The 21,809-nt window shown below is 44.1% G+C and overlaps 1 long non-coding RNA gene across 2 annotated transcripts in view; it reads right to left on the reverse strand.

The window, feature by feature from the left end:
* Nucleotides 1–6,659: 6,659 nt before the first annotated feature.
* LOC138295597 (uncharacterized) overlaps nucleotides 6,660–21,809 on the reverse strand; it is a 559,610-nt gene continuing 544,460 nt past the window's right edge. For both annotated transcript variants that reach the window (XR_011203638.1, XR_011203637.1), the window contains one exon: nucleotides 6,660–7,477. This is a non-coding gene — a long non-coding RNA (uncharacterized lncRNA). The remainder of the gene's footprint in view (nucleotides 7,478–21,809) is intronic.

Genomic DNA, 21,809 nt, shown 5'->3' on the forward strand with positions numbered 1-21,809 from the left:
TGTGTGTGCTTTAGGGAAAATCACATATCGAACTTGACTTGGCTTTCTACTTCTGTTTCACACAAGAAATTGTACTATAGAGTGTCCTGGGTAGAAATCCTTCGTGCAAAACCCCAGCTCACCTTTGCGGTATGGCGCATTGCTGTGCGTCACTCTAAACAGCCTTTTTATGTGTGCCAGTGCTGCTGATGACATCATCAGCAGGGGCCGATGGCGTCATCAGCAGGAGGACGTCCTTTAAATGTGGCATTGTGCAGTTTTCTGACAGTCGCACAATGTAACCCTGTAATTTTTCATACAGCGCTGTACTGAGTGACGTTTAACAAATTTGGGTCCTGAAATTGGTCTGCTGCAGTCAAAGCTTTCTGCATAAATGATTCATTTAAAAAGGTTCCATTTTTAAAGAGCCAATGTTTTTTATTTTTTTATTTAAAAGTGTGTGAGGCATTTTGGATGTTTGAGCAGTGTGCTCATTCAACCTATTTATATTTAGAAATTAATTTTAACTTAATCCCACTTTTTCTCCCGAGATCTCCAGGTTTTGGGTGTTGTAAAAGGATAGCATTTTTGGCTGTGGCAAATTCAGCAGTGTGAATATGGCGCACCACGAAATGGCAATCTGGTGGCTTGTTTTCTTTATTAAGAAGAATGCGTCCTTCTCTTTGAATTGCTGCTGCTCTGCAGGAAGTGACAAGCTCTTGTCTCTATCTGCACTCTTTGGCGCCATGTTGCTTTGGTCTGAAGGGATTGAAGGCGTGGGCTTTGATGGGCTGCAGACTGCTACTTCACACTTGGCAGTGTGATTGCTGTCAGCTATGGATGCTGTGAATAGCAGCCGCGGTCCGCAGCACTGCGAGCCAGACAGCAGCTTCCACTTCAAAGGAAGGTGGCACAAAATGCACCGACCATTAAAAGGGGTATTTGAGGGGGAGTTAGAGGGCACGACAGACTCGCTCAGCTCTTAGAGGCAGCAGGCATACACTGACCCCCACTGTGCAGCCTGAATGCATTAAATACACAGAAAAAATTAGTAGCCAGTGCTAGGTCCCTGCACTGGAAGTTGTGATGTAATAAGATTTTGTCTGGAATGTTAGGGAAAAATCTAACTGGGTAAAGGCACTTGAAGGCAGGCTGTTACGACCATGAGTTGTGCAGTCTATTCTGATGATTAAAGCATTGTAAATTAACCACTGTGTGCCACATGGTTACTACAAAAATATGCTCACAAAGCCAGGGACATCTTAAGAAGTTTGGGGGCCCTGAGCCAATTGTATTTTGGGGGGTCCTGTTGGGAACAGCTTTGAATTTATAATCTAATTTCAGTTCTTTCATGCCCTCTTTGGGCTGGTCACTGAGAGCACACAGACGCAATCCTCCAAATTCTATATCTGTTTACATCTAATATTCATGGATAGTGCTGTGTGTTTTCAATATTGTAATACAGCAGCGACTCACTAATATTACTGCAAATAATCTGTGTGACACCCTCCCATTTCTTATATCTGAGGTCCCGTTTTGATCTACAAGAAGCTTTATTATGGATGTTGCACGAAACATAAACACACATTTCTCTGCAAAATGTATATAATAGACTCTCACACATCACCCACATTAAAGTTAATTAAAGGAAAACGCTATTTAAAACAATCTATATAAGAATTATTAAAGGTCATTAGGGCAAGACATTGCAGAACAGACCTGGCTCTAGCAGGGACCTCCTTGAAAGACTGGGGCCATGGGCCAGAACCCAATTTGCCCATGCCTTAAAATGTCTCGGCACAAAATGACTTATTTAAGCCTGTTTGGAATTTTCTTTTAGGACCAAATGAAAACGTATTATTGGTTTCTAAACCTAAATAGTGATAGGGTATATTATATTTCTAAATACAACTAGAAGTTGCAGAATTAACCAAACCTAGACAATGTTTCTTAGACAAAAATGTCAGGTCACCCAGGAAACTTTCCAAACCCCTCTCCTAGCTGAAACGGAGCTTCAGCAGTAATTTTCAAAACCTCTCTTTGGTGCCTGCAAACACTCGGGGGAAGGCGCAAATTAAGCAGACCACTTTTACACTATTTCTTTTTCTACTGATTTTTTTTACTAATGGCATAGTAATGAAAAGAGGAAATGTGTTTTTCTACAAACCATGTAACAAAAAGGCCCAGATTTACTAAGGCTTTGTCTAGGAAAAGTGATGCAAAGTGACACATTGTCTCTCAAGGGTAACCCAGTGCAACAGGTGTTTTTGCGCTGGAAAGGTGTCCTTCTCTTGTGCAAAAACACCTTTGCACTGCTTTGCGACACTATGAATCAATGAGGCGTTACTTAATCAGCACAAACCGAATCTTCTAAAATACCCCAACAGACTTTGCGCCAAAAACAAACACCTCCCTGAACCAGGCATTAACGAGGAGAAATGTGTTTATTTTAAAAATCACAGGTCCTGCTGTGCACAGCACACATCCAATGCCTGTGATACTTCAGAGTGCCTACTTTGTCTAGGCACACGGCTTTGCACTGGAAGGTATGCTTTCCATACAAACCCTATGCTAGCCAGTGCACAAAACCCTCTCCACTGTGGTGCAAGCCAATTTTTTGTGCCCTAACTGGGATGGGATGACACCATTAGTAGCACAATATTAATAGATATGCCTCTGTGCTGCACCCCTCCCCCGCACAACGCAACACGGCACATGTAATTGCTGTTGCACTCCATTCCATCAAAAAATAGTAAATCTGGTCCAAAATTCTGAATAGTGCAAAATGTATCAAATTCATTTCACACCATTTTGGCAGGCTTGTTTGTTAAATGGAACAAAATTAGTTTGCCATTTACCAAAGTACTTAAGTAACAGAAATAAAAACAATGTATTAGTTGGCTCTGCATTCACACCAAGTGATACCTAGGCACTACTTACTGTATCATTAACCAACTGGAAGAAAATTATTTTATCGATCCTGGAAGGATGACAGGCTGAGCTTCCCTGGCAGAAGTTAAACTTGAGACCATGCAGTTGAGCGCAGATTTCGGTATTAAATGTGTTAGTCCATTAAGAAATTAGACCCGTTGTATCACACGATTGGTACGTTCTATTTTTGGAAGGTGTTAAATGTAATGTGCTAGGGCCCATGTCTTTGATTTGGACAGAGATTCCATCAGCAATGAAAGACTGAGATGTGCAGCACGAGTGCACAGTACAGGTAGGTAGCATATCGGGAAATTTCTCACCCTGTGAAACTGTGTGTTTGAGTAACATAATCCTAGGATACAGAATTTTGGTGGACAACCCAGAAATTATACGATGGGCACATGGAGTCATGCGAGAACTTGTGTAAAAAAAAAAAAAAGGATTTTCTGGGAGTCTACTAATTATCTTTTGTGCACAACCGAATAAAAAAAAATCAAAACCTGTGGTCACTGCCTGGACACAGCATAACTTGCCCATGTGAAACTTTCATACACACATGACCACCCCCGGATTAGTCTGACCTCGGGTCATAACACGAATCCGATTAGTGTGGGTCAACCCGGGCTTTTATACAATGCCGAACTCTAATTACAGTTAACAATTGAGGGGGAAAAATAAAACAAACCAGCTATTATAAATGGCCTAATCCTATCATAATATTAACGGTACAACACCTGCTTGCGCTGTGCCCTGGGCCACCGCCTTCTTTATTTCAAGATGTTGAAAGGAGGAAGCCTTTGAAAACAAAAAAGTCCTTTCACAACCTTAAAGGTCTGCAAAGCGCTGTATTTGCCATAAGATGCATTTTGTTACTAGATATAGTATAATGTTGCATCCCTTCAGGTCACATGGGGCTTTTTTCTAGAACTCTGCCTCTTGGAAACCTATGGGAGACCCACAAAGATTATGGTGACCATACGCTGTGTTGTATTGTACTGTACCGTTGGTATACTTAACTCTTACTACCCCTGACGAGGCATCAAAGCGCTTTGTGAAGTGTACAATGACAAGCATTTGTAATGCAACTGGTCTCGCATATTTCAAACAAGTTAATTGTTATCTTTTGACAACAGCGCGCACCAGCAAAACCAAAAAAATGAGTGAAAACTAAGAAAAGACGACTTAAAATAAAATAAGGTTATCTTTAAAAAATAAAACTTTGCAATTTTGTTTGTCCTGCTGGGCACATCTTTGCCTGTCACAAGCCTTCTGTCTGCGGGGCACTGGAAGTCACAACAAAATAGTACCTCGATCAAGTTGGGAGCAGCGGACGGGCACAAATTAAGTTGAAATCAATTAGTGATTGATCCCTGCTCCACACAAAGGAACGGAAATGATGCCGGGCATGCATTGACAAATTGCGAGGCTGTAAAGAAGAGTGTCACGCAAACCAACAAATGGTGAGCGACAGGTGGGCTCCAAGCCCTTTACTGAACACAACAGCGTCTCGCATGTGAGACGCATGCGCAAGCGCATGCACTTGCAGGCTCAACCCTAAAAAAAAGTGCTGCGAGGAGAAAAAACATCTGCTAAGATCATTCAGGGTTCAAGAGTGGGTCACGGCTGAAAACAGGAGGGACTGAGAATCTGGTCCGGGAGCTGCAGGGAGACTTTTACTCCAGCATTGAACAGCCAGTTAAAACCACTTCACCAACAGATCTAGGTGGGTTGCCTGCCTGATGACGAGATCTGTTTTCACCCTGGTCAGTTTCTGCATCCTGTCAATGTCAACTCTTCAAGATTCTGGAATATGCTTCCTCTTCTTGGAACAAATAAAGAAATTTCTCTCCGCTGTCACCAGTCACAACCCAAAATATTCCTGCCACTCCCAATTCCTCTTGAATTTTTTTATCTGTACCCCCATCCCTTATTAATGTCACCTATCTTATAACCCCCTATTTAGGTTTTCTTGACAGCACAGCAGTCTTCAAGAACAGTTATTACAAATTCTTTAATTCTTTAAAACATATTTAGAGTGGGCTTCATCTTCACCCAGATGAATTTATCACTCTCACATCATGCTGTTGGCAGTTTCGTCTAACATTTTGTCTCCTGTGGAGTGCTTGTATTGCAAGGCTTTAGGTACTATTCTACATTCCAAAAGTACATCACACATTAAACTCTATGTCAGAGAAACATTATATACATAGGCAATTTTTTAGTCTGTCTTTGTAAATCCTCTCATGGACTAAACCAAAATCTTACAGTAGGCTTGGGCCAGCCCACAGTTACCATTGGTTGGCTTCCTTGTCACTCTCATTTGTTTGATTCTTATTCGATGGTTTCATTCCTTTTTTTGTGTTTGTACCTCCCATCCAGCATATCTTTTTATTGTCCTTTTGATTGGATGGCTTGTAACTAGTTACATTCAGGGAACTACTTTGTGCAGTTCAGTTCTATGCAAGTGCATGTGTCCTTGCTCTTTTGTTCATGTGTTGCTTCCCTCTCAAATAAGCCAAACAGAAAGCCCTATTCGGTTTGCCAACCCTTTTTTTACTTTGTTTTTATACTGCAGCAGTTTAAAAAAAAATGTTTTACACAGGATTCAAAATGCAAACCTCAACTACTGGCCCTGTCAAGAATTTTGTGGCACACCACTGCTAAGGCCCTCCTGAGTGGCCAGAAAAATGGCTCTGATTCTCCACCTTTGGGAGCTTTAGATACCAGGGATACTGGTAACGCAGGGGGCATGTAAATCCGAGTCACTGAAAATGGAACACTGAGGGAGCCCTGAGAAATGAGGAATTACTGAGGGATCCCCATGTCAAACTAAAGAGATCTGTGGAAATGCTGGAGATCTCATAATTCCGATCTGGTTGATAGCTGCTGTTACCGGCCCCATCTCAAATAAAAGGCCATTCATAATAAGGGCCTAAGGGCATGATTACAAGTGTCCTGAGTTGGATGCAAATATTTTTGTATCCAATAAAAACTCAAAATTGAGGTGTTTGGAATTTATCACCTGCAGAAATTATCACATATTCTGAGTTTTTGGGGAATAACATGAAGATTTTGGAGATTAATGCATCAAAATCTGCATATTGTGGTAAATATAGAACCCTTTACCCCGTTTTAATTCCATCAGGTTTGACCTTTCAAAACGTAATGAAAGGTGACGCCTTAATCGCACCCTTCAGTAAAAACCAGACTACTTGTAAGTCTGACCCTTGCACAAAGCAGGATTTTCACAGGGATCAGAAAACTCTGAACCACTCATAATGTGGACCTCAGTGTTCTGTCTTACTATCCACCATTTACGGGCCTATGCTAGGCTGTATATTCTACTCATGAAGTTTGAAGTGCTCTTTGAAAGGGAGCAGATGCACATTATAAAGTGTTTGTAAAGCATATGTTCCTCTCAAAGGATCTCTTGGATCTAGACAACACATTTATTGTTATCTAACTAAACGTGACTCCATTTATTGACCACAGGAGGATGGATTGCTGAGTGGATTCGCTGGGTTTGAAATCTGTGACCAGTGCTACAGCGCCACAAAATCCTAGCTATTATTTCTAACTGAACAGTGGATTTTGCGCTAGAAGTCAATGGATCGACGCAACAAAGGATTGAGAGGATGTCATAAATGAGCAATGTGATTATCAACAGTAAATAACATATTTAGAATTTTGAACCTTAGACAATGACCACACCAGTTTATTAAGAAGTGTTATAAATTTATTTCCCTAGATTAACAATGCTAATGTCATGAAGATAACTCTCAAACACAAGTGATAAGCATAAAAAACCAATAGTGGCTGATTAGAACGTCTTATTTATCTAAGTTTAATCAAAGCAATCAAGCAAATAATCTCCAGTATCATAACACTAATTAATATCACTAGAATTGGTAATAGCGGTAAAGTACACACTAGTACAAACAATCAAAGAGTGTCAATATGCATTTTGAGCATTTGAAAGTTAATTCTATCACTAACCACAAATTAGCATTAACATGTTGAACTTCATGTAAAAGAATTTAGAAACACAAATTTAGAAAAAACATACTATCTCAGGTTATTATAAAACATCTTTTTTTAAATGCAGCATTTAAACTATATGTTGCAGCTGGTACCTGCAAAGCAAAAGAGACACATATAACAATACAATTTTATACATTACCCATAGAACAACAACTTGCAGTGTACTTCAGCAAAAGGACACCATCAGGTATAACTTCAGAAGATCGGGCCTTTCGACCGCTAAACCCACACTGCTGATTTCTCTTCTCTCCTAAAATCTGTCATAGAGTATGACTGTGGAAAATCCTACCCGGGTTGTTATACTAATCTTCAAAAAGCTTATGATTGGTCAGTAAATGGGGTGGCTTAAGAGTCAAGCAATAGTTTCTCTAATTGATAACCTAAAATGCTGTAACATCGACGTCAACAAGGACATTTTCATAACAGTAAATTTTTCTCTTCCGTTTCGTCTGTGGGCCCTTGTTCCATCTCGTCTAAACTTCTCTTCTCAGGAAGAAACTTCTTACAATGTAGCATCTACTTCATCCTCGAGGAAGAAACCACATATTAGTGACAATTTCAAACAATAGAAAATTCAACTTATACAAGAACTTTTATTAAACTTGGCCTTGTAAGACATAGCGCAGCAACCCACTAGCGGAAGCTGTGTACACATCTATTAGACTATTTAACACACACTTTTAGGTAGGCATTGAATCACGGAAAATAACAACAACTTTAGTTAGAATTTTGCTTAGCCAAAGAATAGAAATGAATTATGGCAACCATTTTCTAAAGTCACCCGTTTTCACATGTTAATTCACTATACGGTTAATACATTAAATTATTAATGAAACATATTAGAAAATTCACACTGTCACACCAGTGACCAAAGATAGATCATTGTAGGGGATGGGGGGGCATGAGTCTACTTATTCACCAGGCCTGGCAGAAACACTGTGCTGCCAAAGGGGAAGCCGAGACCACCCAAAGGCGGGTATTGATCCGGTCATCATGGGCATGTCTGGCTCAGCCAAAGGGACACTACAGGAACAAGGGGGCTGGAGCAAAAGGTGATCCTGCCCTGGGTGCCAAGTATTTAGCTTTTTCAAACTCAGTTATGAATGCTGGCACCTACCCAAGCCAACAACAACAATATGGTTGGAAAGCTGTGGGGGTGCTGTTGAGGCAAGGGCTGGGTGACTGTCCTCAGCAAGGACTGGTACAGTTAGTGACTCAGGCCCTCATTTAGAGTTTGGCAGGCCGAAAAGGCTGCCCTCCAAACTCCTGCGGTCAGGTCACCGCACGGCCCCTATGTAGGAAAGTACCATCTTGCCTGGCATGTTACCCCCATTTTTCACTGTATATATGTTGTTTTAGTTGTATGTGTCACTGGGACCCTGGTAACCCAGGGCCCCAGTGCTCATAAGTGTGCCTGAATGTGTTACCTGTGTAGTGACTAACTGTCTCACTGAGGCTCTGCTAATCAGAACCTCAGTGGTTATGCTCTCTCATTTCTTTCCAAATTGTCACTAACAGGCTAGTGACCATTTTTACCAATTTACATTGGCTTACTGGAACACCCTTATAATTCCCTAGTATATGGTACTGAGGTACCCAGGGTATTGGGGTTCCAGGAGATCCCTATGGGATGCAGCATTTCTATTGCCACCCATAGGGAGCTCTGACAATTCTTACACAGGCCTGCCACTGCAGCCTGAGTGAAATAACGTCCACGTTATTTCACAGCCATTTTACACTGCACTTAAGTAACTTATAAGTCACCTATATGTCTAACCTTTACCTGGTAAAGGTTAGGTGCAAAGTTACTTAGTGTGAGGGCACCCTGGCACTAGCCAAGGTGCCCCCACATTGTTCAGAGCCAATTCCCTGAACTTTGTGAGTGCGGGGACACCATTACACGCGTGCACTACATATAGGTCACTACCTACATATAGCTTCACAATGGTAACTCCGAATATGGCCATGTAACATGTCTATGATCATGGAATTGCCCCCTCTATACCATCCTGGCATAGTTGGCACAATCCCCTGATCCCAGTGGTCTGTAGCACAGACCCTGGTACTGCCAAACTGCCCTTCCTGGGGTTTCACTGCAGCTGCTGCTGCTGCCAACCCCTCAGACAGGCATCTGCCCTCCTGGGGTCCAGCCAGGCCTGGCCCAGGATGGCAGAACAAAGGACTTCCTCTGAGAGAGGGTGTTACACCCTCTCCCTTTGGAAAATGGTGTGAAGGCAGGGGAGGAGTAACCTCCCCCAGCCTCTGGAAATGCTTTGTTGGGCACAGATGTGCCCAATTCTGCATAAGCCAGTCTACCCCTTAGCCCTGCTCTGGCGCGAAACTGGACAAAGGAAAGGGGAGTGACCACTCCCCTGACCTGCACCTCCCCTGGGAGGTGTCCAGAGCTCCTCCAGTGTGCTCCAGACCTCTGCCATCTTGGAAACAGAGGTGCTGCTGGCACACTGGACTGCTCTGAGTGGCCAGTGCCACCAGGTGACGTCAGAGACTCCTTCTGATAGGCTCCTTCAGGTGTTAGTAGCCTATCCTCTCTCCTAAGTAGCCAAACCCTCTTTTCTGGCTATTTAGGGTCTCTGTCTCTGGGGAAACTGTAGATAACGAATGCAAGAGCTCATACGAGTTCCTCTGCATCTCTCTCTTCACCTTCTGCCAAGGAATCGACTGCTGACCGCGCTGGAAGCCTGCAAACCTGCAACATAGTAGCAAAGACGACTACTGCAACTCTGTAACGCTGATCCTGCCGCCTTCTCGACTGTTTTCCTGCTTGTGCATGCTGTGGGGGTAGTCTGCCTCCTCTCTGCACCAGAAGCTCCGAAGAAATCTCCCGTGGGTCGACGGAATCTTCCCCCTGCAACCGCAGGCACCAAAAAGCTGCATTACCGGTCCCTTGGGTCTCCTCTCAGCACGACGAGCGAGGTCCCTCGAATCCAGCAACTCTGTCCAAGTGACCCCCACAGTCCAGTGACTCTTCAGTCCAAGTTTGGTGGAGGTAAGTCCTTGCCTCACCTCGCTGGGCTGCATTGCTGGGAACCGCGACTTTTGCAGCTACTCCGGCCCCTGTGCACTTCCGGCGGAAATCCTTTGTGCACAGCCAAGCCTGGGTCCACGGCACTCTAACCTGCATTGCACGACTTTCTAAGTTGGTCTCCGGTGACGTGGGACTCCTTTGTGCAACTTCGGGTGAGCACCATTTCACGCATCCTCGTAGTGCCTGTTTCTGGCACTTCTCTGGGTGCTACCTGCTGCTGAGAGGGCTCCTTGTCTTGCTCGACGTCCTCTCTCTCTCCTGGTCTAATTTGCGACCTCCTGGTCCCTCCTGGGCCACAGCAGCGTCCAAAAACGCTAACCGCACGATTTGCAGCTAGCAAGGCTTGTTGGCGTTCTTTCGGCGGGAAAACACTTCTGCACGACTCTCCACTGCTAGAGGGATCCGTCCACCAAAGGGGAAGTCTCTAGCCCTTTTCGTTCCTGCAGAAACCGCAGCTTCTTCTGTCCAGTAGAAGCTTCTTTGCACCCGCAGCTGGCATTTCCTGGGCATCTGCCCATCTCCGACTTGCTTGTGACTTTTGGACTTGGTCCCCTTGTTCCACAGGTACCCTAGATTGGAAATCCACAGTTGTTGCATTGTTGGTTTGTGTCTTTCCTGCATTATTCCTCTAACACGACTTCTTTGTCCTTAGGGGAACTTTAGTGCACTTTGCACTCACTTTTCAGGGTCTTGGGGAGGGTTATTTTTCTAACTCTCACTATTTTCTAATAGTCCCAGCGACCCTCTACAAGGTCACATAGGTTTGGGGTCCATTCGTGGTTTGCATTCCACTTTTGGAGTATATGGTTTGTGTTGCCCCTATCCCTATGTTTCCCCATTGCATCCTATTGTAACTATACATTGTTTGCACTGTTTTCTAAGACTATACTGCATATTTTTGCTATTGTGTATATATATCTTCTGTATATTTCCTATCCTCTCACTGAGGGTACACTCTAAGATACTTTGGCATATTGTCATAAAAATAAAGTACCTTTATTTTTAGTATAACTGTGTATTGTGTTTTCTTATGATATTGTGCATATGACACTAAGTGGTACTGTAGTAGCTTCACACGTCTCCTAGTTCAGCCTAAGCTGCTCTGCTAAGCTACCATTATCTATCAGCGTAAGCTGCTAGACACCCTATACCCTAATAAGGGATAACTGGGCCTGGTGCAAGGTGCAAGTACCCCTTGGTACTCACTACAAGCCCCTATTATGAGTTTGCCGCTGCCCAATGGGAAACAGCCCACAACATTGACTCAAGCTCACAATTGAGCTGGCGGCAATGTTGCTGTGAGTAGGATGCAACAGCATCCATTGCGCTTCAGTGTAAAGCACTACGGGCTGTCCATGAGGGCCCCCGGCACCCAGTCTTTGCCAGCTTTTACATGGCGGTGCAACAGCCATGTAAAAGCCGGTGGAAAAGGGTTTTGTAATCCCAAGGACAGCGCTTGCAGCACTGCCCTGGTGTATTAAAACCGCCTGCCCCGCCAGGCCATTCGCGAAGAAGTGGCAGTGCCGACTGTCCGACCTTGGCGTGTTCGCCACTGTCATAATGTGGAAGCCGGACCACCGCATTGTCGGCAGTCCGACCGCCACCGCAAGTCTGGCAGTCCTAGGGCTGCCAGCCTCGTAATGAGGGCCTCAGTCATTCGTAAAATCACAAGACTGAGTCAAATTAGGCCCTTATTGACCAAAATCACATATGTGGACTCAGTCTCAGTTTCCCTCCTGGTTGCAGTATTTGTGGTCTGACTTTTGTACCTAGTATTTCGTACATTTTTTTGCAATCAGCATTAGATAGCATGCTCACTGGCAATCTTAGTAGTGTGTGGCCAGTCCCTCTTGGTGGTAGGGTTGCCACCATGGGCTCAGAGAGTGGGTCCTAGATATCTAGTTGGGCAAGTGAAAGAAGTTGTATTGGATTTGGGGAACTAAGAAGGACTTGTGTTTCAGAACGTTCCCTCTGATTCCATCCACAAGCAGCTGAGGCAGCAATAGCATGTGGTGCTGTATGAATCTAGAGAAAGAGGATAAGAGACAGTGGCCCATTTTTATGGGGAATTGGCACAGGGCAGCACCACAAGTCTTTCTGCTTTGCTGCCCTAAGCCAATCTGAAAGGGCAAGAATGCACCGTATTTATAAAATATGGTGCATTGCTGTCCTTTCCCCCTGCGCTGACGCACAATTGGCTGCCAAGTGCCAACGCAGGCACCATTGCACCATGGTGCAAGGATGCCTGCGTTGCAGGTAGGATTGTTTTTGTGCAGGAAGGAACATCTTCTTGCACAAAAACTATTCAGAGAGGCAATTTCCTCTTTCTATGTGTGCTGCAGAATGCAGTACAGATGGAAAGAGGAAAAAACAAGTAGAAATGAAAATATTTCTCCTCGTTACACCTGCTCTGGGGAGGCGTAAGGTTCTGGTGCTGCCCCAGGTTTACGTGATTAAGTAAATCTGGGGCAGCATCAAAATTCATTGGTGTTGTGTGGGAAAACCCACTGCAATGCCCATGGAATGCCTCCCTGGCGCAGAGTAAGGCAACACAGCAACTTGCTCTGCTTTGTCTTACTCAATATCTATGAGGCCACACAAAGCCACGCAAAGTGGTTTTGCACAGCCTAATAGATATGGTTGAGAGGCTTGCACCACCAGAGCATCAAAAAAAGTGTTGCTCCGGCGGCGTAAGCCCCTCATAAATATGCCCGGGTTCCTCTTCGGTTATTTTTTTTGTTTTTTATGATTTCCCATTTGTCAGTCTATTCCTGCAGATAGCCATAGATGATCTTAAAGAGGATATGACAAGAAGAGCCACCAGAAGTAAGTGATTCCAAAGTGCAGTGTTTGCATATAATTATTGTTTTGCGGCACTTTCCTCATAAACCTGCATCTGCAGCATAATGTGTGGATTTCAATTTAAAATGTGTTTTAGCTCAAACGGATTAAATGCCAATAACCCCAGTAGAACTAGAATTCAGTGCATCTCCTGACACTTTGCAGAAGTTAGCTGGTCACCTATTATCGGTCAATTGAAGTACACGGGGATTAAACAAGTAAGAATAATATTCAGATGGTGTTAATAGTCGCACAGGACAATTGGGGAAGCGCTCTTGTTTATGGCAGAAAACAAAAGCGATATATATTTGAATATATTTTAAATACAATGGAAACCAGTTATTTAATGAGTGCACTCGGAAAGTAGCAGAATAGTCAGCATGATTAATGCATTTTAAGATTTACCGACTTGAATCTTATGTTAACCCCTTCTGTGCCGCGGACGTAATGGTTAGGTCCTGCAGCACAGTGCTTGTGTGCCCAGGACGTAACCATTACGTCCTGGGCACAGAGCCCAGAGGGAGTGCTAGGGCGCCCTCTGTGGGGTTCCCTCCCTACCCCCAAGGCAGGGATGGAAGGGGAAGACCTTCCCCTTCCATGACTCCCCCACCCCCCCCCCTGTGACATCAGCGCGCGAACGTGCACTGTTTGTCACAAGGCCTCCTCCCATGCGATCGGAAGAGAAATGCAAAAGCATTTCTCTTCTGATCACATGGAGGAGGCCGAGAGACTTCAAAGGGAAAGAAAGTTATTTCCTTCCCTTTGAAGTCTCTCTCAGCGTTTTGGCAGCCGGAATGCAAGCAATCCGGCTGTCAAAACGCGCACTAGACACCAGGATTTTTTTTTTTTTATGAAACTGGCATTAGGGAGCGACCCCTTGGGGCAGATCAGCCTATTTTAATTAGGCCGATCTGCCCCATGGGGGGCAGAAACCACTAGGCACCGCAGATTTTTTGTTGTTGTTGTTTTATAGATGGGGAGCGACCCCTTGGGCAAGGGTCGCTCCCCTGAAGGGGCAAATTGTATTTAGGGCATTTCTGACCCCTTTGGGGGCAGATCGGCCGATTTTAGGTCAAGAAACAACTAGGCACCGGGGATTTTTTTTTGCGCCAATGTCATGCAAGGGGAGCGACCCCGTAGGCAAGGGTCGCTCCCCGGGGAGAGGGTTGGGGGGGCGGGGTGCAAATTTTTTTGGGGCCATTTCTGCCCCCCGGGGGCAGATTGGCCTATTGTTATTAGGCCCATCTGCCACCCCAATTTTTTTTTATTTATTTTTTAGAGATGGGGAGCGACCCATTAGGCAAAGTCGCTCCCCTGGGGGGCAAATTGTATTTAGACCATTTCTGCCCCCCTTGAGGGCAGATCGGCGGATTTTAGGTCAATCTGCCTCCAAGGGGGGCAGAAACAACTAGGCACCGGGGATTTTTTTTTTGTGCCAATGTCACGCAAGGGGAGCGACCCCGTAGGCAAGGGTCGCTCCCCGCAGGGGTTGGGGGGGCAAATTTATTTTAGGTCATTTCTGCCCCCTCTGGGGGCAGATCGGCCTATTGTTACTGTGCCGATCTTCCCCCGGGGGGGGCAGAAACCTCTAGGGGCCAGGGCTAATTTTTTTTTGTGTTTTTTTGTTTGTTTGTTTGTTTTTTTAGAGATGGGGAGCGACCCATTAGGCAAGGGTCGCTCCCCTGGGGGGCAAATTGTATTTAGACCATTTCTGCCCCCCTTGGGGGCAAATCAGCCGATTTTAGGTCAATCTGCCCCCAAGGGGGGCCGAAACATCTAGGCACCGGGGATCTTTTTTTTTGCGCCAATGTCACGCAGGGGGAGCAACCCCGTAGGCAAGGGTCGCTCCGCAGGGGGGTTGAGGGGGCAAATTTATTTTAGGCCATTTCTGCCCCCCCTGGGGCCGGCTGATCTAGAGGCCAAAATGCACAGGTAGGCACTTTGCAAAAAACACCTCTGTTTTCTGTGAAAAAATGTGATGTGTCCACGTTGTGTTTTGGGCCATTTCCTTTCGTGGGCGCTAGGCCTACCCACACTTGTGAGGTACCATTTTTATCGGGAGACTTGGGGGAACGCTGGGTGGAAGGAAATTTGTGGCTCCTCTCAGATTCCAGAACTTTCTGTCACCGAAATGAGAGGAAAAAGTGTTTTTTTTGGTCAAATTTTGAGGTTTGCAAAGGATTCTGGGTAACAGAACCTGTCAGAGCCCCACAAGTCACCCCATCTTGGATTCCCCTAGGTGTCTAGTTTTCAAAAATGCACTGGTTTGCTAGGTTTCCCCACGTCCCGACTGAGCTAGAGGCCAAAATCCACAGGTAGGCACTTTGTAAAAAACACCTCTGTTTTCTGTGAAAAAATGTGATGTGTCCACGTTGTGTTTTGGGCCATTTCCTTTCGTGGCCGCTATGCCTACCCACACAAGTGAGGTACCATTTTTATCGGGAGACCTGGGGGAACGCTGGGTGGAAGGAAATTTGTGGCTCCTCACAGATTCCAGAACTTTCTTGATGAACCTACAAGCCCTATATATCCCCGCAACCAGAAGAGTCCGGCCGACGTAACGGTATATTGCTTTCAAAAATCTAAAAGTAAAACGTGGAGAAAAATGGCTGTTTTTTTCACCTCAATTTCAACATTTGTTTATTTCAGCTGTTATTTTCTGTAGGAAACACTTGTAGGATCTACACAAATGACCCCTTGCTGAATTCAAAATGTTGTCTACTTTTCCAAAATGTTTAGCTTTCTGGGATCCAGCATTGGTTTCTCACCCATTTTGGTCACTAACTGGAAGGAGGCTGAAAGCACAAAAAATAGCAAAAATGGGGTATGTCCCAGTAAAATGTTAAAATTGTATTGAAAAATTGGGTTTTCCAATTCAAGTCTGCCCGTTCCTGAAAGCTGGGAAGATGGTGATCTTGCCACCGTAAACCCTTTGTTGGTGCCATTTTCAAAGAAAAAACCACGAGCTGCCTTCTGCAGCCCTTTTTTCCCATTTAAAAAAATAAAAAATAAAAATTGTCACTGTATTTTTGCTAATTTCTTGGTCTCCTTCAGGGGAACCCACAAAGTCTGGGTACCTCTAGAATCCCTAGGATGTTGGAAAAAAAGGACGCAAATTTGACGTGGGTAGCTTATGTGAACAAAAAGTTATGAGGGCCTAAGCGCGAACTGCCCCAAATAGCCAAAAAAAGGCTTGGCACAGGATGGGGAAAAGGCCTGGCAGTGAAGGGGTTAATGAAAGAGTAACATACAATAATGCTATGAGCTGCTGTGTGCTGATGAACAGAGCATGAATCTGATACTTAGAGACTAGAGCGGGTATGAAACATAGCTGGGGTGCAGTGGGCGCTCCTCTGATTGGAAGTGTTTTTTTTTATACATGTAAGTAGTGCCCAGCATGTAAAGGAGAACGCTTCTCGGCACTTGTGGGCCAAGGCTTGGCGTGTGGAATGCCGCATTCCTGCAGCGCATGCCAACGATCATCTTGGTTTACACGTTGGGCAAATGCATAATATGTCACACAATAGTTCAGTTTGAACCTTATATCAACAAAAATGTTTTCAAATAACAAAGGTCTCTTTTATAATTTTACTCTTAGACTTGATTCTTGATGAGTCAATGGTTGTAGCTTTGCTTAGTGTCTTCTTGAATCATAGCCAACACGTGTTTTGCTTTCTTAGTACTTGCTGGCAAGCTTGAGACTTTTCCAAGCCAAGTATTATTTTGAATGTACTCATTATTCTAAAGATCTCACGCCTTGTGCTTTTCTTGTCTTACCAGGGAATGTGAGCCCATAACATAGTCTGGAAATATCTCCTACAGCTTTACCTGCACACAAAGTATGGTCAGAATGGCTCCACTATGACTCACTCCACGGAAGCCCATTGGTGGCAGCCACAGCAGCAAGTGGGAGGGGTGATACCTTTTAGGGAAAATGAACTGATGGGGCAGCCGTTGAGGTGAGTAGAGCCTTCATTGCTACCCAACCAGCTGATGGACCACTCCTCAGTTATCCTCTCACAAGTTATTTCACACTGAAACAAACCCAGCATTACCTGCTGCAGCTGCTGAATGGCTGGTACAGGGACTGAGCTTAAGTGGCAGAGTGGACCTTTCAGATGGCAGTTCGCAGCTCCATCTGCTACACAAAGCCCTACTTAGACGCAGGAACCCGCATCTATGTCAGGAAGAGTCGCTTTGAGTAAAGGTCGCCAACAGTGACAACTGTTCGGTGCACTATGCTTGCCTGGGAGTGTTGGGCTGGGACCACCATGTGGTAGGATTCCGTTGTTAACTGAGGAGGGAATGATTTAATTGAGGATGGGTCACTGAAAATAAGTGATCGCGCTCGAGCTGCACCCTGGAAAAGAAGACATTACCTTCAGTGGTTGCCTATGATGATCTTGACACGTGACCATATCCCACTATGAGTCCAGTTGGGTGCTGATAGATTGAGGTCTCAGATTTGCATACGCAGGGCACTGGCCAAAATAGGAGGCCTGGTGTTGGATGTTTGTCTTTTCCTGAGACGGTTAGAGTCAGGAGATAGTCAATAAGCCCAAGAAGTGCCGGAAAACCGCGGGGTTATGGAACTATGATGCACTGAAGGACCCCACTCATAAAATAAGTGCTTGCACACCAATTGATTCCTACCACTGAACCAGGAGTTAAACTCCCATGATCGTCATCACTCTCATTTTCAATTACAGGGATAGGGACTCAATTCTCCGAATGACCAGAGAAAAAGGGTTTTTTTCAGCTTTCGTGTGCAGATACGTCAATATACCCGAACGTTAAATCTGCAGTGCAGGAAGCAAAATGAGTCTTCATGCACCCAAGAATACACTGCACCAACATCAGTGCTTAATTTGTAAATAAAAACGTGCCGGTGCCCAAAGCCCTCCTCTTAAACATAAGGCTTCTGCAATTAAATGTGCAAACTCGGAATACTGAGGTGGCGTTATCCTGAAGCCATCTCGGGCCTCTTTAATCCATTGACAGCCACTCGATGCCCCTTGAGCTCACCCTTGCAGCTTTCTGCTTTCTCCCTTTGTGAATTTTTTTCGTTTTTCTCTTCCTCCGCCTTTCACATATGTGTATTTTGCTCGCAGTAAATGTTTGGGCAGAAGAATAAACACCGGCCCTCAAAAATCAGTGCCGGTGCTTTGCACCGGAAACCACCAACACAAATTAAGCACTGACCAACATGCAATACCTATTTGGAGTGGTAGTGTCCCAAAGTCAAACTTCTGGACGAAGGAAAGCATAAATTTTTCACGTACCTGGCTCTGACCTTCAAGTTTGTGAATATTCTGTCTCAAAAGGATTGAATGACAGCCCAGAGTCCTGGCCCAATGAAATGACAGGGTTCCCAATTTCTCTATGAAGTTAAGTTGAATGATGATAACAGCTCTTTTATCTATGTGAACACTCATGGCATTATGTAAATCCTATTGATTCTTAATGTATTAGACTGCCAGTTATTTTTGAAAACACGAAGGGACTCGAAGAGTCATCTATGTGTTAGACTATAGGATGTAATGTATGGGGAGTATTCTGATTGAATGTGGTAAACAAAACATGTAACTGGCAGGGGTTGGCAACAACATACCAGATACCTAAAGCGGAAGGTCCCCATGTGATATAACACAGTCGGGTAACAAAGGGCTCCGAAGCTCTGCGGTGCGGGGAGGGCCCACCTCCAGTTGGCCCCCTCAACACAGCACCTTGCCTGAGTGAGTTCGGTGGGGGGCCGCCCTGCATGCTCTTTGCAAGGGGGCTCCCTCCAGTTTCGTTACCCCGCTGATAGGACAGGACTGTGGAATTTAGTATGTGGGCATGAGCTGGAAGAAACCCCAAGACCGAGCACTTTGCAGGATATGAGGCATCATAATTTGATATAAAACATCTTAAAGTGACTGGAAGGTCTCAGCTAGAACCTGGTATACCAACACTATACAACTAAAGGGAGCACTAACGTGTAGGCAGTTAACTAAACTTGGGGGAAGGATAACAACAATAGAGGTTTCAGTGGTACTGGGGTAGGGGTTTAAGGATACGTTGGTGAGAAGTCTGGTTTATGTTTCACAACAGCGCATTCGCATATTGAGGGTCTCCCTGGGGACTACTGCGGGAGGTAAGGCAGATATAAAGTGTGTTAGGACCCTTGGTCTGACCTAGAGGTGGCTAATAGGATTGGTGCCTACAAGATACACATTTTAGGCATGGATAATCCCTGGACTCTGGTTAACTCATATTGGCCTCATAATTCTCCATAATTGTTTGACTCGGTATTGTGGAAGTGCTCGAAAATGGATGCCGAGAATATTATCTCGAGGGAAGGGGTAGCGGCTGGGTTTGGCTTTTATACAAAATAACATACAAAATAATATAGGGGTCGATAAACACGCCCCAACAGTTGGATAGTGTCCATTGCTGCTGCAAGTACTGTATTATAAATAAGGCTCCAAGTTTTTCGTTACTACTGTTTTTTACTGATAAATACAGACAGAAAACAATGTGAATGCTGCCTGTTCTCGTTTTTAAAAGCGGAAAATGCAGAATAATGGGTTTCTTTTGAGTGACTAGCGGTGCTGTGATTCGTAAATTCCACAGCCTGAGGAGTTAAAAGACAGGTTTAGATTTCCTTTAATACTTGTGTATCTCAACATCTGTTTGTCTTAGAATGCGAATACTTTCATGTAGGTGTATTGTTTTGTTATATTTGACTGCTTAATGTGCTCAAAGCAGATAGGCATCAAAGTATAAATGTACACTTATCTGTGGAAATATACAAATTACGTCTTATTTATTTACATAACACAAAAAAATATGGACAAATAACAATACGATGGCCAACAAACTAAACATGGATAAAAACAGTGTGTATTTGCACATGAAGAGTGTGAAGTATCCGAGGAATGTTCATTCACCCTCTACTTTTGGTTCATGACATGAAGTTCTATATTATTGAGGAGTTGCTCATATTCTGCGATCAGAGGGGGTGTGAGGTCAAATATCTGGGAAAACATGGCCAGGCCAGAAAATATGGGGAGGGCAAGTGTAAGGACAGTGTGCTGGCATGGTTACATTTCAAGCTTATGTAAAGGCATGCAGGGAAATGAAGGGTGGATGATTTATGACACTGAGGCAATACTGGGGGCATGTGTCTATTACTGCAAATCTTTAGACTCCATTAAAGTCAATGAATGTACTGCGGACACAGACCAGTATCTCAAAAAAGGAATTAGTTACTTACCTGTAACTGCGGTTATCCAGCATTGGTATCTTTCATAGATTCACATGCTTGAATCTTCCCTGTAGTCAAAGTGGGAGTCCCACTGTATCCTATAAAGCAGTAAATAATAATAACCATAGAGTCTACAATGCAAATAAGGCTGAAATTTGCTAGCCTTGCCATGTCATTTTTTAAAATGGACCAAACTTGAACCATATCCAATCAGGTGACAGCACCCTCTAGAACACTCTCAAGAGAAGCTCCCTTTCTCAGATTTTCCACATTAGAGTGAATTATGTTACCTGAGTCAGGAAAAGGGAGCCTCTAAAGGGAGGAGGACAGGTCGCATGTGAATCTATGAAAGATACGAATACTGAATAACCGCAGTTACAGGTAAGTAACTAATTTCTTATCCAGTATTGGATCTTTCATAGATTCACATGCTTGCATCAGAATAACAAGCAGCATAATAAATTAAAGCGGATGGTGGCCATGAAAGAATTTTGTATCACCTCAATCATTAGTTATACATAGCAGTCAAAGTGACACAACACTGTATGCAGAGATGTTTAACCTGTAACAATAATAACAATAGTAGTAGTAATAATAATGATAAAATTACAAGAACAATAGATATAATTACCAGAAAAAAAGAAATAAAATTATTTAGTACCATAGAGGCTCACCTCAGTGAAAAAGATGTCGTAGAACTGCGTGGCCCATGGCCTCATCCGTCCTATGCGTGGACTGAAGATGGTAGTGCTTCGCGAAGGAGTGGGGTCTCTTCCAAGTAGCAGCATGGCATATTTGTTCTAATGGATCTCTAGCAAACAGAGCTGCGGAGGTAGAAACTGCTCTTGTTGAAAGCGCTCTAGTCTGCCTTTCTAGAGGTTTTACTGCTGCAGAATGGCAGAACTGAATGGTTGCCAACAGCCACCTTGCTATTGTTTTCTTTGTTACTGCAGAACCCAGTCGCCCAGGTCCGTAGGAGAGTAACAATTGACCCGACATGCGAAAAGTTTTAGTTCGTTGAAGTTAGGACTTAAGACACCTCTTCACATCCAATGTGTGGAGGGATTTTTCTGCTGGTTTTAGAACGTACGTTAGGAGAATAACTGGTTGAATGAGATGAAATTGAGAAGGCACCTTAGGTATAAATTTTGGGTTTGTTTTGAGAATGACAACTCCTCAGTAAAACGCAGAAAGGGTTTTTGTGTGGTGAAGGTTTGGATTTCACTGACCCTTCTAGTGCAAGTGATTGCTGGGAGGAAAGCTACCTTTCACATAAGGAACTTGAAGTCTGCTTTATGTATAGGTTCACATTTTCTTTAACTGTGAGAATACCACATTAAGGTGCCACTCGGGAGGAGGAAACATTACTGGATGAAAGGCCCTGGATAAACCTCTCATGAGTGCTTAATTAATCGTGATGAACAAAGGGAGGCCGTGTCTGAAGAGTGTCTGTATGTGGAGATCGCTGCCAAATGTACTTTCAATGAGGAATGCGCAAGCCCGGATTTTGCTAGCATTAACAGGTAAGGTAATATTTGTTCCGGTGAGGCCTCATACAGGTGTAAGTCATGTTTGTGACACCAACAACAGAATTGCTTCCATTTAAGTTGATACATTTTGTTTATGCTGCCTGCTCTCACTTTAGAAAGTATGCTTCTACATTCTGGGGTAATCCTGAGATGCTGGAACTCGTGGAATTCAGGAGCCATGCATGTAAGTGCA

The sequence above is a fragment of the Pleurodeles waltl genome, chromosome 5 (genome assembly GCF_031143425.1).
Source record: "Pleurodeles waltl isolate 20211129_DDA chromosome 5, aPleWal1.hap1.20221129, whole genome shotgun sequence".
In the NCBI taxonomy this organism is placed as follows: domain Eukaryota; kingdom Metazoa; phylum Chordata; class Amphibia; order Caudata; family Salamandridae; genus Pleurodeles; species Pleurodeles waltl.